We start from the raw sequence: 24107 nt of genomic DNA on the forward strand, positions 1-24107 counted from the left end.
ATTCCAGGCCTCTCCAATCCATACACCTATCCAATTTATTCTTAAAACATATGATCGAGGCCACATTCACCACATCAGATGGAAGCTCATTCCACACTTCTACCACACTCTGAGTGAAGAACTTCTCCCAAATGTCCCCCCTAAACCTTTCCCCCTTTCATTTTAAAACTATGATCTCTCATATCCACTCTCTGTACCTCTCATAATCTTGTAAACTTCTATCAAATCTCTCCTCATTCTTCGCTCCAAGGAATAAAGTCCTAACCTGTTTAATCTTTCCCTCTAAATTGGACTCCTGAAGACCCGGCAACATCCTAGTAAATCTCTGCCCTCTTTCAATCTTATTGATATCCTTCCTGTAGTTAAGCGCAGAACTGCAAACAATAGTCCAGGTTTGGCCTCACCAATGTCTTAAACATCTTCAACAGAACATCCCAACTCCTATACACAATACTTTGATTTATAAAGGCTAAGTTACCAAAAGCTTTCTTTACAACCCTGTCCACATACAAAGCCACCTTCATGGAATAATGTATTTCTACTCCCAGATCTCTCTGCACTCAGAGCATTTTTGCATAGGAGTATGGCTGCCATGGGGAGCCAATTGGCAGGGTGGTGATCAGGTGATCCAGAGCAGAGTCTCAATAAAATGGTTAGATATATGTTTGGTGCTGTGGTTGGGGATGTGGCTAGGAATCTGGCCAGTTCTGCAAGTTGAGAACATGGTCAGGTAAGCAGCCAGAGCTGAGCATAGGTGGCATGTGTAACCACATAACCATATAACAATTTATGGCATGGAAACAGGTCATCTCAGCCCTTCAAGTGCACACCAGTTCACTCAAACAACTCTGCTAGACCCCCCCCCCATCTATCCTCTGCCCATAACCCTCCAACCCCCTCTTATCCATGTATAGATCCAGCCTCTTCTTAAATGAAAGAATTGACTTTGCCTCAACTATTTCCTCTGGAAGATTATTCTATTCAGCCACCACTCTCTGAGTGAAGAAGCATCCTTTAATGTTTCTCCTAAAATTTTGCCTCCTTACCTTCAACTTGTCCTCTTGTTTCAACCTCCCCTGCTCTCAGGGGGAAGAGTCTGCTTGCATCTAGTCTATCTATTCCCTTCATAATTTTAAACACCTTTATCAAATCCCCTCTCAATCGTCTACGTTCCAATGAATAAAGTCCTAACCTCTTCAATCTTTCTCTGTACTCTAGGAATTTTAAGCCAGGCAATATCCTTGTAAATCTCTGCACCCTTTCCACATTATCTATATCCTTCCTATAATTTGGAGACCAGAATTGAACACAATACTCCAAACCTGGCCTCACCAATGGCTTAAACAGTCGCAGCATCGCTTCCCAGCTCCTGTACTCTATGCTATGATCTATGAAGGCTAACATACCAAATGCCTTCTTAACCAACTTGTCAACTTGGGAATCCACCTTCAAGGAACATTGCACCATAACTCCAAGATCCCTTTGATCTTGTGCATTCTCCAATGTCCTGCAAATGTCCTATTTTGATTATTTTTCGGAAATGAAGCACCTCATACTTCTCTACATTAAATTCCATCTGCCATCTTTCAGCCCAAATTTTCCAGACAAACCAAATCCCCCATAATCCCTGAAAATCTTCTTCGCTATCCACCACTCCCCCTATTTTTCGTATCATCTGCATATTTATTTACCCAGTTAACAACCCATCATCCAAATCATTAATATAAATTATGAACAACAGGGACCTAGCACTGATTCTTGAGGCACACCACTTGTCAGACTTCCATCCTGACAGACAGTTGTCCACCATGACCCTCTACTGTCTATCCTCCAGCCACCTCTGAACCCATCTTACTATTTCTCTATTAATCCCTAGCGACTGAATCTTCCTTACTAACCTTTCATGTGAAACCTTATCAAAAGCTTTGCTAAAATCCAGATAGATTACATCAACTGCCCTACCTTCATCCACCTTTCTTGCCACTTCTTCGAAAAACTCAACAAGGTTTGTCAAACAAGACTCACCCTTCACAAACCCATGCTGGGTGCTCCTGATCAATCCCTACTTATTTAGATATTTATACACACCATCTCTAAGAAAACCCTCCATAACTTTCCCTACCACCAAAGTCAAGCTTACAGACCTAAAATTACTTGGCCGACAACTTGTGCCTTTTTTAAACAACAGAACTACATTAGCAACCCTCCAATCCCACGCACCACACCCTCCTCCAGTGATCGTTGAAAAATCACTGACAATGCCTCCGCTATTTGGTCCCTGACCTCCCTTAACGTCCTGGGGAAAATCCCATCAGGACCAGGAGACTTATCCATTTTACTGATCCTAGAAGCTCCAAAACCCTCTCTTTACTAATCCCTATCTTTTCCATAATTAAGCCATTTGCCTCACTTATCTCACATAGTCCAATGCCCTTTTCCTTCGTGAACACAAATGAGAAAAAATCATTTAATATCTCTCCCATCTGATACGGCTCCTCACACAGTTCACTGCTCTCATTTTCCAGCGGTCCTGTTCTATCCTTAACCCTCCTTTTACTATTCAAATATCTGTAAAAACCCTTAGGATTCACTTTTACCTTATCAGCTATTGACACCTCATACCTTTTTTTGCCTTTCTAATTTCCTTCTTAAGGTTTTTTTCTGCAGTCCATGTAATAATCGTACGTAGCCATTTTTTTGCTTCTTAAATTTAGTAATTCCCTCCCTCTTATCGTGAACCAACTTCCTAATTTTTCCAGAAAGCCACGGTTCCCTTAAACTTTTGGCCTTGCCTTTCGATCTGACTGGCGCGTAAATATCCTGTACTCTCAATATCTCTTCTTTAAATACCATCCAAATCTCCTCTACATCCTTTCCAGAAAAAAGATCAGCCCATATAATTTTCTGCAAATCCCTTCTCATTTCTTCAAATCTAGCCTTCCCCCTACTCGAAGACCTTCAACTTCAGACCTCACCTATCCCTTTCCATATTTAAGTTGAAGCTAATGGACTCATGATCACTGGATCCAAAGTTCTCACCAACGCACACTTCCGTCGCCTGCCCTATTCTGTTCCCTAACAATAGATCTAACACTGCCTCCCCTCGAGTAGGCACCTCAACATATTGCTGTAAAAAGCAATCCTGAACACATTGTACAAAGTCTAAGCTATCCTGCCCTCTCACTGATTGTGTTTCCCAATCAATGTTAGGAAAATTGAAATCCCCAACTATCACAACCCTATTTCTACTACACATCTTAGCTATTTCCCTGCACATTTGCTCTTCCAGTTTCCTATCCTATTTTGGCAGTCTATAATATACCCCTAAATTTGTAGCCTCACCTTTATTATTTTTTAGTTCAACCCACAGAGCCTCATGCAATGAGTCCTCCAGTCTATCTTGCCTTGGCACTGCTGTAATATCTTCTCTGACAAGCAACGCCACACCTTCCCCTCGTACCCCACCAGTTCTATCATGTCTAAAGCAGCGAAATCCTGGAATATTTAACTGCCAGTCACAATCTTCCTTGAACCAAGTCTCACATTGCTATCACATCATATCGCCATGTATCAATCCACGTGTAGGTATGTGGCTGGTGCCAGTGGTTAGGAATTAGATCAACGGTGTGTTTTGATCCAAGTTTGGAATATGGCCTATTTTGTACAGCTGGAGCTGTGGGTTAGGGATATAGTTATTTTTATAGCAGGAGGCAGGAGTTCAGGAGAAGCCTAAGTCTGGGAATGGGCCATGATCTGATGATTGGGAAAGAGACCAGGGATGCAGTCCGATTGGAGGGTTGAAGCATGTGTAAGAGCAAGTGAACAGGATGAGAAGAAAAGAGGCATGTAATGAGCAAAAATATTGGTGCCTCTGAACCAACCCTTATGAGTGCGAACGCGCGTGTGTGTGTGTGTGTGTGTGTGTGTGTGTGTGTGTGTGTGTGTGTGTGTGTGTGTGTGTGTGTGTGTGTGTGTGTGTATGTGTGTGAACATCACTCCAAAGGGCAGATGGTCTTGTTGTTTGAGAGTTCTTCAGCATTATGAAATCTATCCACCACCAAACATCCAAATCACTACCTAACCAAGAACCAAGAGTGAAGATAAACTCATCAGTAAACAGAGACAGTCAAAACACATTGGAAACAACTCTTTGAAGATCACTCAACCTCTAATCTGTCCTTGACTCAATTCCAGAACAACCTATTGGGCCTGGTTTTCCCATCATGCTTGATTGACAAGAATTTAGAAGGACTATATCCACAGGAGCAAATGGTATCCTTGTTGAAATCCTAAAGCGCAAAAATGAAGATGTTTAGTTTCAAATCCATCATTTTATTTTTCCACATCTGCAAAGAGGAGAATATTCCAAAGCACCTAGAAATACTATAATCATGATCTTCTTCAAGAATGAAGCCATGTCTGACTGGATTAGGGAAGGGGTCTTCCTGCTCTTCCTCAATGACAGTCAGATCCAGGGTCCTTTTGAACTCTCCCATCCCAGTGGCTGCAGAACTGCTCCATAAATCCTAATGTGTATCTGTGTATCTAGAGGTACAGTGGACATGAATGAGACTGTGGAGCACCCTAAACAAGTTTGACTGCCCATGGAAATCTATCTCCATCATGCATTTGATCCATTCACTATTGTTCTGATGGTTGGCTCCTCCCCTGGCTCCATCCTAACCTACTCCAATATAAACCCTGGTTTTCCCGCCTTACTTCTGATTCACCTGAGGACTATTTTGCCTACTGGACATTGATTATAAGCTATTAAAAACATGTTTGTACTCCTCACTTGTCTCTGAGTGCAATCAATTGCATTACACAAGCCATAAACTAATGAGCCAATTTGCAGCTAAACCAACCTCAATAAAATCCAGAGTCAAACAAGGTTGCATCATTTCCATAATCTATTTCACTGTAATATTGCACCACAATTCCAGCAAACTTCCTGAAAGAGTGGAGCATCTCCACCAACTGATATGAAACTGTTGAATCTTTGAAGACTGCTGTGCAGAACAAAGATCACCCAAATGTCAATAGTAGGTAGATTGAATGAAGTTTATACAAGAATGTCTGCAGATGCTGAGGTCGAGAGCAATACAAAAATGTGCTGGAGAAACTCAGCAGTGGCACAGGATCAGTGGTTGTTTTTGTGCATGATCAAGGGTCAAACTCCAGGTTATTCCTTTAAAGTTGCATCACAGGTAGATGGGGTTGCAAAGAGAGAAATTTTGGGATATTAGCATTCATAAATCAAAGTATTGAGTACAGGAGTTGGAATGCTGTGTTGAAGTTGAACAAAACAAATTGATGCCAAACGTTATTGTGTGCAGTTTGGTCACGTAACTACAGGAAAGATATCACTAAAATTGAATGAGTGCAGAGAACATTTACAAAGCTGTTGCTGGGACTTAAGGAGCTAAGTTATAGGGAAAGGTTGAACAGCTTAGACTTTATTCTTTGGAGCATCCCAAATATGTTGAGATTTGATAGTAGTATTATGAGGGATTGTGCTGTCTAATACGTGCATATTGTATGGGCTGGCCGAACCCTGTACCTGTAACTTCTCCCCTTGGAATTCCCATAAAGGCAGTTATGACCAACCCCCTCTCTCAGTGCCTGCCTTGGACCCAGGCCAGCAACATGTGAGAAGTGTCTGCAGTTTATGGTGATTAAAGCCTATTATTCACAACCTCTAGTCTGATGTGAGTCATTGATAGTGTACCAGGGATATAAACAAGGGAAGTGCAAGCAGACCTTTTGTACTGAGGCTGGGTGAGACAAGAATGAGGACATTGATTAAATGTGAAAGGTGAAATGTTTAAAGGGAACATTAGGGCTAATCTCTTCACTCTGAGTGAGGTCAGATTGTGGAACAACCTGCCAGCAGAAGTAATGGATACAAGTTTGATTTCAACACCTATTGCAGAACCACGTTAAGCATCGTTGAACCATATTAAGCTGTTAAGCTACTTGTTTCATAGCATTTTATTAACTTTTAAACAAATATTTTGTTATTAAGAATCAGCATCATGGACAATTACTTAAAGACCTTAAAGAGAATGTTAAAGAAGATAGTTACAAGTTTTGTGTTTTAAAAATAAAGGATTTAAATTTTAAAAAAACACATCTAAGAGAAATTTAGAAACGGTATGGAGGGCTACGGTCCAGGTTCAGGTCGATTGAACTTGGCAGAATACTACATCAGCATAGACTAGATGGGCCAAAGGACCTTTTTCTATGTTGTGGTGTTCTAAGGTTATAATTAGTGTTTCACTAAAGCATATGAGAAAAATCAATATCTCACTTTGGGACCAATTTTCTTCCACTAACCTTACTGCCCTCCCATAATAAAGTATCATGACATGATCCTTAGAAACGTTGACCACATCCCATATCTCCATTGCAAAAAGACCGATATAGATGATGAAACTCAACATCACCTACTATATGCCAATGGACTTGGTTCAATTGAGAATAAGACAACTGAAAGATCAAGACCTCGGACCTGTAATAAAATATCATAGTCTAAAAGGCACATGCGATTCATGCTCTCCAAAGTACTTCAGTATTCTGGCAACCAAAGACATGGTCATTGAGGAGAACACACTGATGCCTCACTTATCCTAGATAGAAGGTTGCAATGGTTATTCCTGGTGCCTCGAGATGCTTGTACTAGCTGGTCCAGTTTTAAATTCAGAGTGGGGAATGGTTCATTGCTGCCTAGTAGACCATGAGCTATCTGCCAATTTATCATGATAAAATCATGTCATCACAAAAAAAATTCTTTGAATTACTGAGTTCTGATTTCTTAGCTGCTGTTCATCCTGCCTAGCTTTCTCTTGACTTTTATACCTAGTCCTCTGATTGCCATGTAGTGCAATCACGGTGCCAGGACCACACAACAACCTCAATTCCCACTTATAAAAAATTAGTATATTGCTTGTATTCTCATCCTAATTGGCAACTCTCAAAAATTCCTTGAGCCTTCTTGGCATGCATTCCTTCCAGAAGTCAGGTCAGAGGACATTCAGACATAGGTGTATGTGAATTGAAACAGATGAAGCTTCTCCAAAGGAATTAAAGTTGGCTCCTTGCAAACAGACCAGCATCTTATTCCTTTTATCTTCTGGATATTTTCTAACATTATAGATTTAAAAAATTGACAATTTTGCCATAAAAGAAAGTCTCAATAAATAAATGTTTCTCCATAACTTTTTGAATTTACTTGTTGCTAAGTTACTTATAGAAAACTCTAGTGCTATAGAGAACATACTTGTGAGCTCACCATAAAAAATGAAGCTCTTTAATCAGATTATGCTGTTGCAGTTCACTCCCTGAAGATGAACAGGATCAATAGATTAAATTATAAGATATACAATCTGCTAGTACTAATGGTTAGAGGAAGTACAATATAAATAAGCCATGAATCACCATTAAATGTTACAGCAAAGGGATAATTTTGCCTTTGTGCACAAATTTTAATGTAAGAAAAGATACAGACTGTGAGCAAGCCCACTAAGATGAGCATTTTGTTAGTTTGCAAGGACAAATATGAATATAGATTTATCTACCTGCATCCACTGCACCAGAATATTACCCTTCTGCTGTTCTCTTTAAGTGCAATCTCATTTTTAAGATGGAGTAACAGCAAAAACACAGTGATGACAAAACTCTGCTGTGGGCTGATTACTTCCTTACAGCTACTGACTCAGATGTTGACATTATGGATAATTGTGAAGATATAAAGGCAGTCTCTGCACATGGTTGGGCATGAGTGGCTTGTAGCTTAGATAAGGTGCAAGGATCATTCAGGCCCCGATTGCTAAGACTTAGGCCCGCACACTACTGCTGGGAGAAGGAACTTGCATGAGGCTAAAGAAAGTGCTGAGTTATTCAAATGAGATAAGGGATGAATTGGGAAATCTGGCAGATGCTCCACATTCAGTACCAAGACACAGGGATATACAGAACACCAAATGAATACAGTGCCTATGATAGAATTGAAGCCCATTCATTCCAGCCTGGTAATAGCTTAAATCCATTTGATCATGATGCACTTTGTTGTCACAGATCCTGTTGCTGAACAAGCAGCAGGCCATATAAAGTGTTAGTGTGGCAGTCCCAGTTCAGAGTGGAGCCATTTAAGGTTCACCTCTGCAAGCTTCGATTGCTGCCATCATGAATGTGTGCAACTGGGTAAAAATGGACCAAGAGGCATCACACAAAGTCAAACAATATATATTCTAAGGGATTATTATATTTGCAAAGGTCTGCCCCAAAGGAAATCTATGGAATTTCTATAAACTTGTTCTTCTTTTCCAGGAAGACCCACATTTATAATCCTATCTCTGTCATTTCTTTAAATCTCCTCTGATGTCCATCAGTCAGCCAGTCCCAGCTGCTGCAAGTCATCCTGAGATGGGTTAGTTTATCATTAGTATAAATTGTGAAATGCTGAAGACTCTATTCTGATCTCGCTAACCAACTTCAGTACAGGAGCCCTCATGTTTCAACTGTATAAGATGTTGGTGAGATCATTCTTGAGTATTGTGCCCAGCTCTGATCATCCATCTGTAGAAAATAGATCATTGAACTGCAAAGGAGGCAAGAAAAAAACTGACAGGAATGTTACCAGGATAAATAGGCCTGAATTATAAAGAGAGGTCAGATAGGTGTTTTTTTTTTACTCTTGAGCATAGGAGGCTGAGGGCAGACGACATAGAAAATCTTAGGAGGCGTAGATAAAGGGGACCACGTGATGCGAAGAGAGTAAGATGAGGCAGAAGCCCAGAGCTCCCAGATCAAACAGCAAAAGAAAGCCAGGAAAATCAATGAAATAAGTGCCGGAACTAGTCCTGGTGGTGTGGGAAGACACCAGAAATAAGAAAATGACAAAGAAAAACAAAGGGACAGCAAACAAAATGGCAAGGATTCAGTCAGGGGACTGTATCAAGGAGCCTCGTGGAGAAGAAAATGGCTGGGCTGCTTTGACGCCCGTGGAAGAAGATGACACCCAGCCCATACAGTCAATGGAGCCCGCCCAGAAGGAGAGCTGAGACCAAGGAGGCAATACAATGCCGGACCGGCAAAGAGGTGAAAGGAGCCTGGGAAGTGCCACAAGGAGAGGGGGAGACTCTGGACCTCCCTCCCACAGCAAGAGCACCAAGTCGGGTGCCCTCACACTGAACGTGACACTTGCACTTGTGCCACACTAACAAGAGGCCAAGAAGCACAGGGATGGACTCAAACTGTGGGGTGGTGAGCCCAAAGTGATTCAGCGTCAGGTCCAGTGACGTGATGAGCAGGAGCAATAGCGACGAGGACAGCAAGGAGGGGGAGGACCATGAGGGTGACAGAGGCGACAATGGCAGATGTCACATGGCCAGGGAACTTAGTAAAGAGGACTCAGAGCTCTCCCTGAGAGACATGCTGGAGGCCCTGGGACATATGGAGAGCAGACTATTTTGGGCTGTAGAAAAGTGAGCCCAGGACATGGCTCAGAAATTAAATGTAATGCAAGGGACCCTCACAGGTTTAATGGGGAGAATCATGGAGGTGGAAGATAGAGTGGGGCAAGTAAAGACAGGTTAAGCAGGGTGGAGGGTGGGTTAGATGCCCTGGCAAGGGAGAGAGAGAGAGAGAGAGAGAGAGAGAGAGAGAGAGAGAGAGAGTATGGGGGATGCTAGATGCCCTGGAGAATTATACTTGCAGGAACATTATAAAAGTTGTGGGGCTGAGGGAAGATGCTGATGGGAGAAAGCCTGTGGACTTCTTCCAGAACTGGATCCCCGAAGTACCAGGAAAAGAAAGAGGTTGAGAGGACAAGTTGGGCACCCCTTCCAAAGCCAGTCCCTGGGCAGAAACTTCACTTGGACCTAATAAAACTAGAGCACTACTAGGATAAGGAGGAAATTTTGGGGGCAGCAGCAGCCAGAACAAGGAAAAAAGGAGGGCTGATGGAAATAGAGGGGGACAAGATATTTTCTATCCTGATATTAGTGTGGCACTTTTAAAGCGAAGAAAAGAGTTTGAGCCAGTTGAAAGACTCATAAAGCAAAAAGGGTATGACTGCATCTTGAGGTACCCTGCCACCCTGAAAGTTATATTACCAGGGGGGCAAAGAACATGTTTTTAATCGGAGTTGAGCAAGGTGCAGCAGTTCGCCAAAGAAAGAAAAAGAAAAACAAGAGCAAACATGCGAACTAATCAAGACATTGTAAATAGTTGTTGTAAATCGTTAAATATCTGCTCGCAAACATAGGTTAATAAATGATGAATGTGAAATGGGAATGAGAGAAAGGATCTGGGAGAACTCTGGGGTGGGGGTAGGGGAGGAAGGAGGAAGAGAGTCAGGGATCATGGGGCCAAGTAATGGAGGGATATGGTAGTGGAAACAGAGAAGCAATCACCAGGGGAGAAGGAAGAAGAGGGATAGGTCGAGGGTTGGGGATTGTGATAATGCAAGGGGTTATTGTTGTTTTAAATTTTTCCTTCCAGTCTTTTTTGGTTCGGTTGACTCTAGATTTGTTTAGGTTTTCCAGGGTTTGTAATGGGCCTGGCTAGCTGGAGCAGAGGGCTGAAGGGAGAAGGCTGGACGAATGACAAACATGGGGTGGTGGAGATATGGTGGAGGCACCAGTCTGGGAATCTCAAGGCTGAGAGTATAAAATATGTTAGCTTTAATGTTAACGTTTTGAATGGAACGGTGAAACGGAAAAGAGTCTTGGCACACATTAAAAAAAATGGGGGTGGATCTGGCCTTTCTCCAAGAAACATATCTAATGGAGCGGGAGCACCAAAAAGCTAAAGAGGAGATGGGTGAGTCAAGTAATAGCTTCCTTGTTTGCCTCAAAGGCAAGGGGGGGGGGGGGGGGGTGGGGGGAAATCCTGATAGGTAAGAGTGTTCCAGTGAGAGTGCAGAATGTGACTACAGATAAAACAAGGAGATTTGTAATGGTAAACTGTCAGATATTTTCAGAATCCTGGACAAAAAAATTATACAAGGTACTTTCCTAAAATTGGCAGAAGCAAACGAGAATATTTTGGTTTAGGGTGGGGGGGGGGGAACTTTAACTTTTGTCTGGACCCTGTCTTACATAAATCGACTAAGAAAATAACTAAAACAAAGGTGGGAAGGCCAACCATTGACTGTATGAAGGAGATGAATCTGATTGGTGTATAGAGGCAAAAGCATCCAAGGAAAAGGGGCTATTCCTTCTATTCAAAACAACATGACTCCTACTCTAGAACAGATATTTTCCCTGGCTTCATCCCATATAGAGGGTAGGATCATGGAGGCTGAGTACACAGCGAGGATCCATTCAACCATTCACTCCTATTATTTAACAGTAGAAATGCCAGATAAGCAGGATGCAGTGTATAGGTGGTGTCTTAATACATTGCTCTTAAAGAACCTGGAGTTTTGTAGTTTTATAAGAGCACAGATGGATATTTTCTGCAAAACCAACTGTGCCTCTACTCTGGATACATTTCTTGTATGGAATATTGCCAAGGCATACTTGAGAGGCCAGATAATTGTGTACACTAAAACAGTTAAAAAAAATGAGTGAGGTAGATGAATTAGAACTTGCCTAGAAAGGGATTTCCAAAAATTAGGTTCAGAGGACCATTACAGGGCTCTAACAAGTAAGAAATTGAAGTACAGTACATTACAAACATATAGTATGGAAAAGGCCATAATGTGGTCATAACAAAAATAGCATGAATTGGGAGAGAGCCCACAAAGTCCTCTCTTGGCAGCTGAGGACAGAACAGGCCTTGAGGATGTTATAAACTGGGAGTGGCAGGATATTATATAAACCAAAAGAGATTAATGAGATCTTCAAGAAATTTTATGAAGGTCTATATAAATCAGAACTGATGGGAGGGTCTGTTAAAACCAGCAAGTTCCTGACTAAATTGTAACTGCCAAGTTTAGACCCAGAAGAAAAAAATGGGTTAGATCTTCCCTTCACAGGAAGAGATAGGTAAAGCATTGAGTTCACTGCAAACTAACAAATCTCCAAGGGAGGATGGGTTTTCACCTGAGTTCTATAAAGAGTTTAAAGAATTATTAATGCTTTTTTTTTAAATGGAGGTGGTAGACCAGGCAATGGAGACCCAAACCCTCCCAGAAACTTTTTCAACAACAATCATTACACAATACTTAAAAAAGACAAAGATCTGCTAATGCACTAATGGGTCTAACTTTTCTCTGTTAAATACAGATTATAAAATACTGGCCAAAGCCCTGGCAAATAGATTGGTGAAACATTTGACAAAGCTAATAAATAAGGACCAAGTGGAAAAGACAGGTGGCGGATAACATTGGAAGATTGTTGTATCGTGCATCTGGCACTAAACAGGAATGAGAAGGGCTTAGCTGTGGCCCTGGATGCAGAAAAGGTATTTGACAGGTTGGAGTTAGACATTTTATTTAAAGTGCTGGAAAAATTGGGGCTATGGCCAACTTTTATAAATTGGATAAGGGTGCTTTACCATGTGCCCAAGGCAAAAGTTGTGACCAATGGATAAATTTCTCCAGCCTTCCCACTGACAAGATCAAGTAGACCGGGGTGCCCGTTATCTCCAGCTCTGTTTGTATTAGCCATGGAGCCATAAGCCGAGGCCATCCACCAGGATCCAGACATTAAGGCTTCAGAACAGGCCTGGAAGAGGGTAAAATTAATTTATTTGCTAATAATGTTTGATATATCTGACAGACCTAAGCTGCCCAAGCTGTGCTCCACTCTGGAGAACTATGGGGAGATCTTCGGGTATAAGATCATTTGGGATAAAAGCAAAATCCTGCCACTTATGAAGGAGGACTACAGACAATATCAAGAAAATAGTGAACTAAAGTGGCAGCAAAATGGGATCAAATATCTAGGAGTTAGATATATCCGGGGATTATTCAAAGATTTACTTGCAGGAGTGAGGAGATTCCTAAGGAATGGAAAAGTAGCCAGGGTCTCTATGGAAAAATTGACCTAGGATTATAATGTAGGGAGATTGCGAATACCAGTCGAGATATTATATTGCCTCCCTCTTCGAGTGGAAAGGTGTACCATCCTGGGTACCAATCAACCTGCACGCGATAAGCGAGCAGGTAGCAAAGGACTTTATTATAAATGGGATGCTAATTTGCTCTCAGGAAAGGAAGGCTGAAATGTTTGTTAAGGATCTTGAAGATAAGATATATTCTGTATTGAGTCACTTAGCTAATTTTGTGAACCCGTTTATTTCCAAGATTAATGCGATGGCGGAAGCCATTAATGGAGCTTTTAAGCTTGAAACCATTGAAAGATTTGAAATGTGTGATCAAGGTTTAGTCGATGTACAGGATCAACTACAAGATGAAAATAGAATAATTGAAACATTGCAGATCCAAAATAAAAATTTAGCAAAAAAGGTTGATTATTTGGAGAATCAATCTAGACGGAACAACGTGAAAATTGTTGGTTTGCCAGAAGGCATAGAAGGACCAGATTCAAGAAAATTTTTTACTGAATGGATTCCACGAGTGTTAGGACAGGATAAATTCCCTGAAGGTTTAATACTGGAACGTGCTCATAGAGTTTTAAGAAGAAAATCTTTTTCAGGACAGAATCCAAGACCTGTTCTGATCCGTTGTTTAAACTATTGTGACAGAGAGACAATTTTACGTGCGGCTATTAGAAATGCCCAGCAAAATAGATCTCCTTTGATGGTTCAGAATAATCCTGTTTTCTTCTATCAAGATTTGAGTCAAGAAATTATGTTTCAATGACGCAAATTTAATTCTGTGAAAGAACGGTTGTGGAAAAAAAGACATAAGGCAACATTCAGGTATTCTGCGGTACTGAAGATTTTTCAGGATGGAAATCAGCCAAAGTTCTTTGACAATCCTAAAGAGGTTATGGACTTTGCTCAGTCTCTACCAATCATGCAGTTTCAGGAACGATGTAGTCCTTTAAGGTCTCCAAAGAGAGTAGAGATGTAAGGTGGGATCCAGATTTTTAAAAGAAATGGAAGCAAGGTGACCGAAGTGGTAACGTTGATTTAAAAAAATAAATCTTTTATCTTTTTTTTGAGAAGAGTTTAAATAGTTTAAATAATGATGATAGTTTAATGAAATGGGAGTTGGGAGAGGGAACTGGGTCGGCACTAGTTTCCAGAAGTCATCAGCTACCTGTGAGTTATCTCACACCCAATATTTTGGGGGAGTTACCGCTTTAGGCAGTTTAAACAGGAGGAGGTAGTCGTGACCTCCGACCTGTTTTTTTTCTTTTTAATTTTTGGGTTAAGAAGTGAAGGTTTTTTTAATTATTTTTTTTTAATAAAAATTTTTTTTTTAACTCTTTTTGTTTTCTGATTGTAATTGAGAGGGAATTAGGTTTTTTTTTCTTTCCTTTTTTTCTCTTTTTTGGGGGGTTTTCTCTTTTTTCTCTCTTTTTAAAAAGGATGATGTCACAGAAGATAATAAGTCAAAATTTGAGGATGTTGAATTAGATGAAGAGGAAGATGAGGGGAAAGGTGATAAGAAGAAAAAGAAGAAAATCAAGTACTATACATTGAGGGAGAAGAGTTTAATAAAATTAAGTTAATTTCGATAGAGAATTTTGAAGATGTTATAAATGAAGAATATGGAGAATTTTATGAGTTTGAACTTTTTTTTTCTTTTTTTTCTTTTTTTTATATAAGGGGAGGGGAAGGGAATAAAAAGTTTATCTGATTGTTTTACTAAGGGATGTTTTTGTTCTCTCGATGAATTATAAAGGAAACTTGGTATTAATGGAAATTCTGTATTTATGTATTATTAATTATAATTTTTTGTATAACAGATATGTGGTTGATATATGATTTTAATATTTGAACTTAGTTTTAAAGTGGATTTCATTTGTTAAATACATGTATTATGTTTGATTTAAATATATGTTTAAGGGTATTATTTTAGTATTGATATTTTTTTTGTTGCTAGTAATTTTTTTTGTTGTTAAGTTTTATCCTTTTTTTTGTAAGTGGGGTTTTTTCTCTTTTATTTACAACATTGTTAATTAATTCTTCACTCTTTATTTTGGGGGGAGGGTTGGACTAATTTTAAATTAGATGATTAATGTTGTGTTATAATTATTGAGGGGTTAATTTGTGTAGTTTAATGATGTAGTATTCTAATTTTTATTATCTTATTTTTTATTATTTCTTTATATGTAATTTTTATTTTATTCATGTTATAAAATTTTAAATAAAGTTTAAAAAAAAAAGGAAAGGAAGGCAGCCCCATATCAAAACAAATAATTCTTATTTGGAATAAAATTAAATAATATGTAGGAACCAAAGTTGGGCAGTCTCTAAAAACACCCTGACTCCAAATAAAGTAATACCATTGATGGTGGGTAACAAGATCCTGGACACCTGGCACGCTAATAGCATCAGGTGTGCAGAGGACTGTTAAGAGCAAGGGCAGCTAATGTTGTTTGAACAAGTTAGGAATAAATATAATTTATCAAATACGACATTTCACTGCTACCTTCAGATAAGATCTTTTCTACAGGACAGATTAGGTCCAACTATGGTTCTACAAGCGTGTAGCGTGCAGAGACCATGATTCGAAGGGGGACCATATGGAAGCTCATTTTGGTAATGTATTTCTTGCTCCAAACACAAGGCCCTAAACCAGGCCTGGAAAAGTCAAAGCAGAGGTGGGAGTCAGACTTGAGAAAAAGGATTGATAAGCAGTATTAGTCCAACCTATGTCAGGCCAGCATGACTGCAGTCATGCGTGGTAAAGGCTGGTACTATACAATTTTATACACCAGCTGTACCTGGTGCTACAAAAATTGAACATATCCAAACCTGAATTATCAGACCAATGTTTTAGATGTGGGATTGAGATAGTGACTTTTGTGCTCGCAACCTGGATATGTGCTAAGGTAAGACTCTTTTAGTTGGAATTGGGCCAAGTCTTGGAAAAAAAATCATAGGTAAAGAATTCCCACAGGACCCAGACCTGTTCTTGTTGAGAAACATAATGGATATAAGTCTAACAATGAAGCTGTCCAAATTTCAAATCCAATTTGTCATAATCACATTGGCAGTGGTCAGGAGGTGCATAGTAGTTGCCTGGAAGTTCAAGCATTGAACACTGAAAACAGAAATTCTGAGCTGTGTTCTCCTTGAGAAAATTACCTACAACCTAAGGAAACAATACAGCACTTTTTTGAAGGACAGACAACCCTACTTAAACTACATAGGGACACAATTGTAGTGTGGAGCACCGTGCCGCATCACCCTGCCCTATTCACCTAATCCACTCTTCAATTGGCAGGGGAGCAGAGGGAGTCCATCCCATTCTAGCCAGGGAAAGCCACGGAAAAAGGAAGGCAGTCTATGCACTGACTGCATTGATACAACAAACCTATAATTCCCCCAAATATAAGTTTCATACCTTTGTTGTGAGTGTTTGGATGTGTGTAAGTATAATTAGCTTGATGTTAAGTGTTAAATGTTAGGAGGAGAAGGGGGGAGGGAAGGAGATAAAAAGAAGAACTTAAACTCTATGATTGTTAGGAATTAAAAAATATGAAATGTAAATAATGTTAATATTGTTGATATTAATGATACTGACAATTGTTGGAGTTTGAGTGAAAAAACTATGAATAAAATATTTTTAAAAGGCAATAGATAAAGTACATAGTCATAATTGTTTTCCCAGGGTAGAAAATTCTAAAACCAGGGGCATAGCTTTCAGGTGAGAGGGGAAAGTCTTAACAAAGGCTTTCCAATGGGCACTTTTTTTGAGTATGTGGAAAGGGCTGTCAGAGGAAATAGCAGAGGTGGGGACAATTGTTACACTTAAAATACATTCAGACAGGTACATGGTCAGTTTTGAGGAGTATGGGCCAAATATAGGCTAATGTGACTTGCTTGGTCAGTGTGGATGTTGGATTGGAGGGCATGTAGAACTATTGCCCTAAATTCAAAAAACCTTGTGTAAATTGTGCCCGTTTTGCCGAGGACCTGGGTTCTGTCCTCATGCACCAGCTGGACCACCTGGCTGTTAGACATTCTAATTCTCCTCCCCATTTCCACTTAAGCCTGTCAGTCCTTAGTCTCCTCATTACCAGGATGAGGCCAAATGTAAATTTGATGAACAGTACTCCATTTTCTTCTTGTGTTGTCTACAATAGTGTGAATACTGAGTGTTATAAATTTCAAATTACCCATTTTACTCTTTCCTTTTATGCTTCTCATCCGCCTAAGATCTCTAAAGCACCTCTTCTTTCTGAACACCCACCAACTACCTCTTACTCAATTCATTTCCCCTTTCCCATCTCCACCTCCACACAACCCACAAAACCTGTATCCTCCCTGCCATCAGTCATCAGCTCTCCATTATGGGGTTCGCAAGTCTCCTTCCTTCCACTCCTACCTCCACATTCACACTTCTAACCCCACCTACCTCTATTTTCCTCTTTGTCTGCTTTCACCTACCTCTCTGCTACCTCAAACTTCAGCTCACCTGGCTTCATCCTTCCTTAGTCCACCTATCACCTACTGATCTGTCTCTTCTTTTACACTAAATTCCAACAGCCACAGTCTTTTTTTTTATCTCTTGCTTCTTTCTATTCCCTTTCCTGTCCTTCAACCATTCATGTTTCCATGAAAATAAATGTCAACTGACTTTGTCCCTATTTTATCTAAGTGCACCTCTAATCCACTGAGTTTTGGAAATCTACATCTGGCATTTAGTTTCTCCCCACCCCATCCCTTTACTTGTAACAAAGGAGGCTGTTTGATTTGCCAAATATAATTTTTCTCAAATTAAGCCATGCTGATTCTGTCTAATTGTATTATGAATGTCTAAGCATCCTGCTGCCACATCCTGGATAATGGGTTCCAGCTTTCTGCTGACATCTGGTTTCTGGTTCCCTTTTTCCTCTCTCCCTCCTTTATTGGATTGTGGTGTTAGGTTTGCTACCTTTCAAACAGCTAAGGCTTTTTCAAGAATCTCATGCATAAATGTATCCATCCTTTCTTAGAACTCTGGAGTTGCACTGTCATTCCCAGGCATTAGTTAAGTTTCTTCAGTCTGTTTCATTGTGATATTAATGACCGTGAATTCCTCAATTTTATTAGATCTTTGGCTCCCCAATGTTTCCACCATATTTGATGACTCTGCTACTTGAAGACAGGTATAAAATATTAATCAAATACATCAGCCATTTCTTTATTTCTCATTAAAAATTCCCTTCACATTTCCTAACAGAGAACCTAATTAATCTTTCCTTACTTACTTCCTTTCATTACAGCTGTTGAAAACATGCATTGTATTTGTTGTTTTCCCACATTGTTCTTAATCTTTTAATCTATAAGACCACCAAATTTTATTTGTTTTGTGTGTCATATATCAGGAAATTGGAGATTAATGTGACAGCAATAATACATTACATTAATGATAATTTAACCTAGATATGTACTGGGTGAACCAAATTCGCTGTAACAAGTTGGAATACAAATTCTAGATCAATAGGTTAAGGAATCAACAAGGGAAAATACTATTTTAGATCCTGTTGTTGTTGTCCAGGGAGTTAAGAGAAGACAGATCATAACATGATACATATTACCATGGGTTTTAAAGTGTAGTTCAATGTAAATCTAGGATCTTAAATCTAAACAAAGGAAACTATGAAGACATGAAAAAGATGTTATCTGTGGCTGATTGTGAAAATAGGTAAGATATCGTTTAAAAAAATGTATTTTAAATTGCAGACAGGAGATCTATGACGGACAAGAGATCTTAAACATGGTTCTAAATCCAAGGAAGAGGCTGAGGATTGGGGGCGTTTTAGAATTCACCAAAGGAGAATCGAGATAACAAGAAAGAAAAGCAAGATCAAATGTAACAGTAGAATCATAAATTTGATTAGAAGATTTTTGGAGAAGTATTTGTAAAGGAGAAGATTAGTGAAGGCAAATATCCTTTACAGATAGATGAAGAAGAATCTATAATGGTTAATAAAAAAGCAGTAGAGAAATTACATATTATTTTGCACCGGTCTTTTGAAAACAAAGACATGTAAAATTTACCAGATATATCAGAGAATCGTGGGTTGAGTGGGAGTTGAAAGAACAATGTATTATGCAAAAAAATTGTGCCAGAGAATTTGGTGAGCTTGAAAATTGTTAAGTCCCAATACCTAATAATCTTCAGCCCAGAGTTTTGAAAGGGGCAATTTTAGAGATAGAGGATGATTTGGTTAACATGGTGCCAAATTCTATTTATTTTGGAATTATTCTTAAAGATTAGAGAATAATAAATATGACTGCTCTATTTAGGAAAGGAGAAAGAGAGAAAACCTGCCTGTAGAGGTAACTTCAACAGTAGGGGAAATACTGGGAAGAGTAACAGGAAGGAGGGGGAACAACATGGATTAATGGAAAGAGACTCATGTTGGACATCTGCTGTAGATCTTTTGAAAATTTGATTAGTTGAATTGATATTTGGATTTTTGAAAAGTTTACTGGAACCCACAAAAGAGGATTGTCAACTAAGTTACTGCACATTACTGTGACATTGAGAATAATGGTCAAACAGAAAAAGTGAGGGACTAAACTATCATTCACAGATTGGCAGACTGTGACTAGTGAACTACCATAGAGATTGTCCTGAACTTTCCACAATCAAAATCAACCATTTGGCTGAGCAGACTAGCTGTCATATTTCCAACTTTGCTGTTGACACTAAAGTACACAGGATTGTGAGTATGGAGGAGAATAAAAGGGATATGGGCAAGCATGAATGATAAAGGGGACAAAGTGAAGTTATTCATTTTAATGTACATTAAAGAAAAGTAAAGTATTTATTTAATAGTGAGAGATTGGGCAGTGTTGATGTTCAAAAAGAGTCCACGTTACTGAAGGACAACAGGCAGGTTCAGAAAACGGTTAGGAAAACAAATGATGCGCTAACCTTTATAACAAGAGACTTTAATTACAAAAGTAAGAAGATCTTTTTCTAATTATAGAGCTCATTGGTAACATCTCCCCTGGAGCACTAAGTACAATCTTCTAATGTGTTCACCAGAGAATGGATGCACTTGCCATGGAGGGAGAACAGCGAAGAATCAAAGATTGGTTCCAGGATTTTCTGGTTTGCAGTATGATGATAAATTCAGTAGACTAAGACTATGTTCTTAGAGTTTAGAGGAATGAGAATAGATCTCACTGTGTTCTAATGTGTTCTTAGATAGCTCGATAAGATGGATGCAGGGAAGATGTATCCTTTGCTAACAGAGACTAGAACTTAAGGCACAGCTTGAGAAAGATGGAATGGCTGTTTGAGATTGAGGTGAGGAGAAATGTCTTTAGTCAGAGGGTAAAAAAACCTTTGGAGGCTTATTTTATTTAATTGAAATCTAAATAGGTTTCTGATCATGAAGAGAATCGATGGGATATTGAAAATGATTGACCAAGATTAAGCAAATGGTGGAATGGGATCAAAGGCCGAATGCCTATCCCTGCTTCTAAAGATATTCTTAAAGATATCCAGTAATCTCTTTTAACCCATTAATTGGCCATGATGGACTATTTTTCCATGGAGATTTTATTTTTTCTCTGAAATGTATATTTGACCAAAATTATGAAATATTTATTTTCTATCATCTATTTACCAACAAACCTTTCAATCTAATTTTCTAATACTTGTCATTAATATTCTTAAAGAGAAAGTTTACAGAACTTTGTCTTAAACTGTCCTTGCCATTGGACTGCGTTATCACCAAGACAAGACTGGATGGGAACTGTTGTGCAATAATCATCCCACATTCAAAGAAACTTGCACTCCTCTGAATTGGAATGGAAGCAAATTATCCTCAATCCAAAGGATCTCAATTTTAAGGGTAAAATTCAATTCTATCTTTTTCACTCTGGATATATCATTTTATCATTTGCAAAAAAAATTTCCAGAGGATCCCACAAGAAGTAAATAATAATTAACTCAGTCACATTAAACAGGATACAATTGAAAGAATTTGGCTCCGTGCTGTTAAAACCAGGGCATAAGCCCATGAGGTCCTCATCAATCTCAGAATTCACAGTCATATCTACAGAAATTGGTTAATTTTGTTGAAGCATGCGTCTTACTCATTGTTCGGGTGAAGAACTTGTTCCTCCTCATTCCGAGTGGATTAGATTCCCTGCAGCCATGCTTCTTGTTCCACTCCTCTCTGAGTGCCTTCATGTTGCACTCCAAAAGATTTGCTCATTAATGTATCCACGTCAGGAAATAATTTGTTTTTCAAAAGCACTGAAATCTCAAAAAGCATGAAAGCCCTCAGCACTACCACATCATTTATTTTGAAAGTTTTCAATCCTAAACCATCATAAAAAGCAACAAAGTGTAGAATTGCAGAAGCAGTAAAATAAATCATCTACAACAGATCAGTAAGAAGTCATTCATTTCTTTATAAAGTACTGGTGTGGCACCTTTCCTGTCTTTGGCAGTGTGTCTCCCTAAATTGTTAAATGGCAAAAATTGCAGCGTTGAAATCAAATGCATTTCCACACCACTCATATCTTACACTTACCATGTGCATCTTTCCAGTAGTTGCTCAATGCTAGCTGTTAGCACTTTAACCCAAAATGGCATTTAGCACCCAGCATTTGAATGCATTCCAAAGCATCATATCTCTTTTCAAAGTTACTACTGCCTTCTATAACTTTATTTTCAGATCACTGATCCTCTTGTCAATGAAAATCAATTTTCTTCATTTATTGCATTAAACTTCTTCATAATTTGGCGCAGCTAGAAAGTTGATGCCAGAAGGTTTGGCGGCAAGGTTGGCATAGCGGTTAGCGCAACGCTTTTACACTAGCGGTGATCGGGGCAGGGATTCAAATCCCACACTCTCTGTAAGGAGTTTGTACATTCTCCCCACGTCTGTGTGGGTTTTTTGCCGGGGGCTCCGGTTTCCTCCCACCATTTGAAATGTACCGGGAGCGTAGGTTAATTGGGTGTAAATTGGGAGGCATGGACTTGTAGCCGAAAATTTAAAAAAATAAACTGCAATGATGCAGCTTCAATCCAAACCTCGGATGGGATTTGTATGTTCTCCCTGTGACCACTTGGGCTAACTCTATGTGCTCCAGTTTTCTCTCACATCTCAAAAATATGCAGACTGGTTGGTCAATCAATCCTAATGTGTAGGTAGAATCAAGAGGGAATTGGTGGGAATGTGAGGAGAATAAAATGGGATTATGTAAAATTAGGTGTGTGGCACAAATAAAAGCACTCACAATTGTAGGGAGAACCCATGCTTTTATTAACTTATAACAAAAGGTAGGGTCTTACAATGGTTTTCAGTAGGGCTCAGGGTTTAGGCAGGAAACCTGGGTTATATATGGGTAGATGAGGGAGGAGCCAGCCATCAGCACAACTCATCACCAGTGAATCTCAGTTCTCTGCAGTGTGGGTTTGGGTGCATAGATTCAGTGCACCAAAGGAGCTGTATCTTGAGGGTTCAATGAAACTATAATTACACCTTTTATGAATTAATCAATTTGCTAGCCTCATTAGAACTTTAGAAATATTACATTTGTAATTTGATGGAGTTTCTTGTACCATCCTTCCAAATCCTCAGCAGAAACCAAGCAAAACCCCAGGGCTGTAGATTAATTTCTGGGTTCAGACAAATGAACCTACTTCTTTGGGATATTTTACTGACTGACTCAAAGTTATGACAGGTGAGAGGGCAATATTTTTGCTATCATTCTGCTCCACACACTAATGATATTAATCGTCATGTAACATGGCGAGCTCTCCACTGGCCACCGTGACAGAGGTGCACCAAAGAAGAGGTGCAAGGACTGCCTAAAGAAATCTCTTGGTGCCTGCCACATTGACCACGGCCAGTGGGCTGATATCGCCTCAAACCGTGCATCTTGGCGCCTCACGGTCCGGCGGGCAGCAACCTCCTTTGAAGAAGACCGCAGAGCCCACCTCACTGACAAAAGACAAAGGAGGAAAAACCCAACAGCCAACCCCAACCCGCCAATTTTCCCCTGCAACCGCTGCAATCGTGTCTGCCTGTCCCGCATTGGACTTGTCAGCCACCAACGAGCCTGCAGCTGACGTGGACATTACCCCTCCATAAATCTTCGTCCGCGAAGCCAAGGCAAAGAAGAAAGAATCAGCAGCAGAGGAAAAAAAATCAGAATACTGGATTTGCTGAAAATCTGAAATGATAAAAACAAAAGTTGTTGGAGGCAAGTCCTTGAACCACTGGTATTTTCTGTCTTTATAATAGAAAACTTATTCCAATCCAAAGGATTGCAATTGGTGGTTTTGAAAACCTGAAAAAAATTTATTTACAAAAAGAGGAAAGTGCAACATGAAGAGTAAAATGTCACAAATACTAATTTTCATGCTAAATTATTCCATGACCATGCATTTTCAGGGTCTTCCAGTAAGATGATTCTGGGAAAAGCTCCACAAAAGTCCCATTTTCAGAAGGACATCAGGCAGAAATTGAATGTTCTCATTTAAACCAGGCAGAAGCTTGAGAAAGAGAACATCTTATTTAATTCCTGTATTTTAATCTTCACATTTTAAAGCTGGAGAAAATAACATTAGTTTTCTTCGACTGTGCATTCAAGGTGACCAGCAATAAACAGTTCAGAGAACTGGTCTGGGATTCTTATTCATTCTCTTGGCAGTTTAATTACTCTGTATTAGTCAACCAGCAGATAGGTTGACTCCCCCCCCCACCTTCAATTTTTAGTCTCATTTTAATTTTTTTATGTTATATCCGGCGTACAAGTCAACCCCCATTTTTCGGGAATTCCCAAGTACTACCCAAAATTTTTAAAAGCCCCTCAAAGCTGTAAATTAAGTAAGTAAAAATAACCTCGGCCTATCAGGCAGGAGCAGCGGCAGCCCACGGAGCTGAAGTGGCGACATCGTACTCATGGCGAGAACAGGAACCTCAGCCTACCAGGCAGGAGCGGCAACTGTGACCTCAGGGTCCCCGGCAGGAGAGGTTATGTCAGTGCCCAGCAGCAGAAAGGTGTTGGGGAGCGGCAGCGCCAGCGGTGAGGAGGTGCTTCCAGCATCGACTTATATG

Source organism: Narcine bancroftii, chromosome 2, assembly GCF_036971445.1.
Source record: "Narcine bancroftii isolate sNarBan1 chromosome 2, sNarBan1.hap1, whole genome shotgun sequence".
NCBI lineage: Eukaryota > Metazoa > Chordata > Chondrichthyes > Torpediniformes > Narcinidae > Narcine > Narcine bancroftii.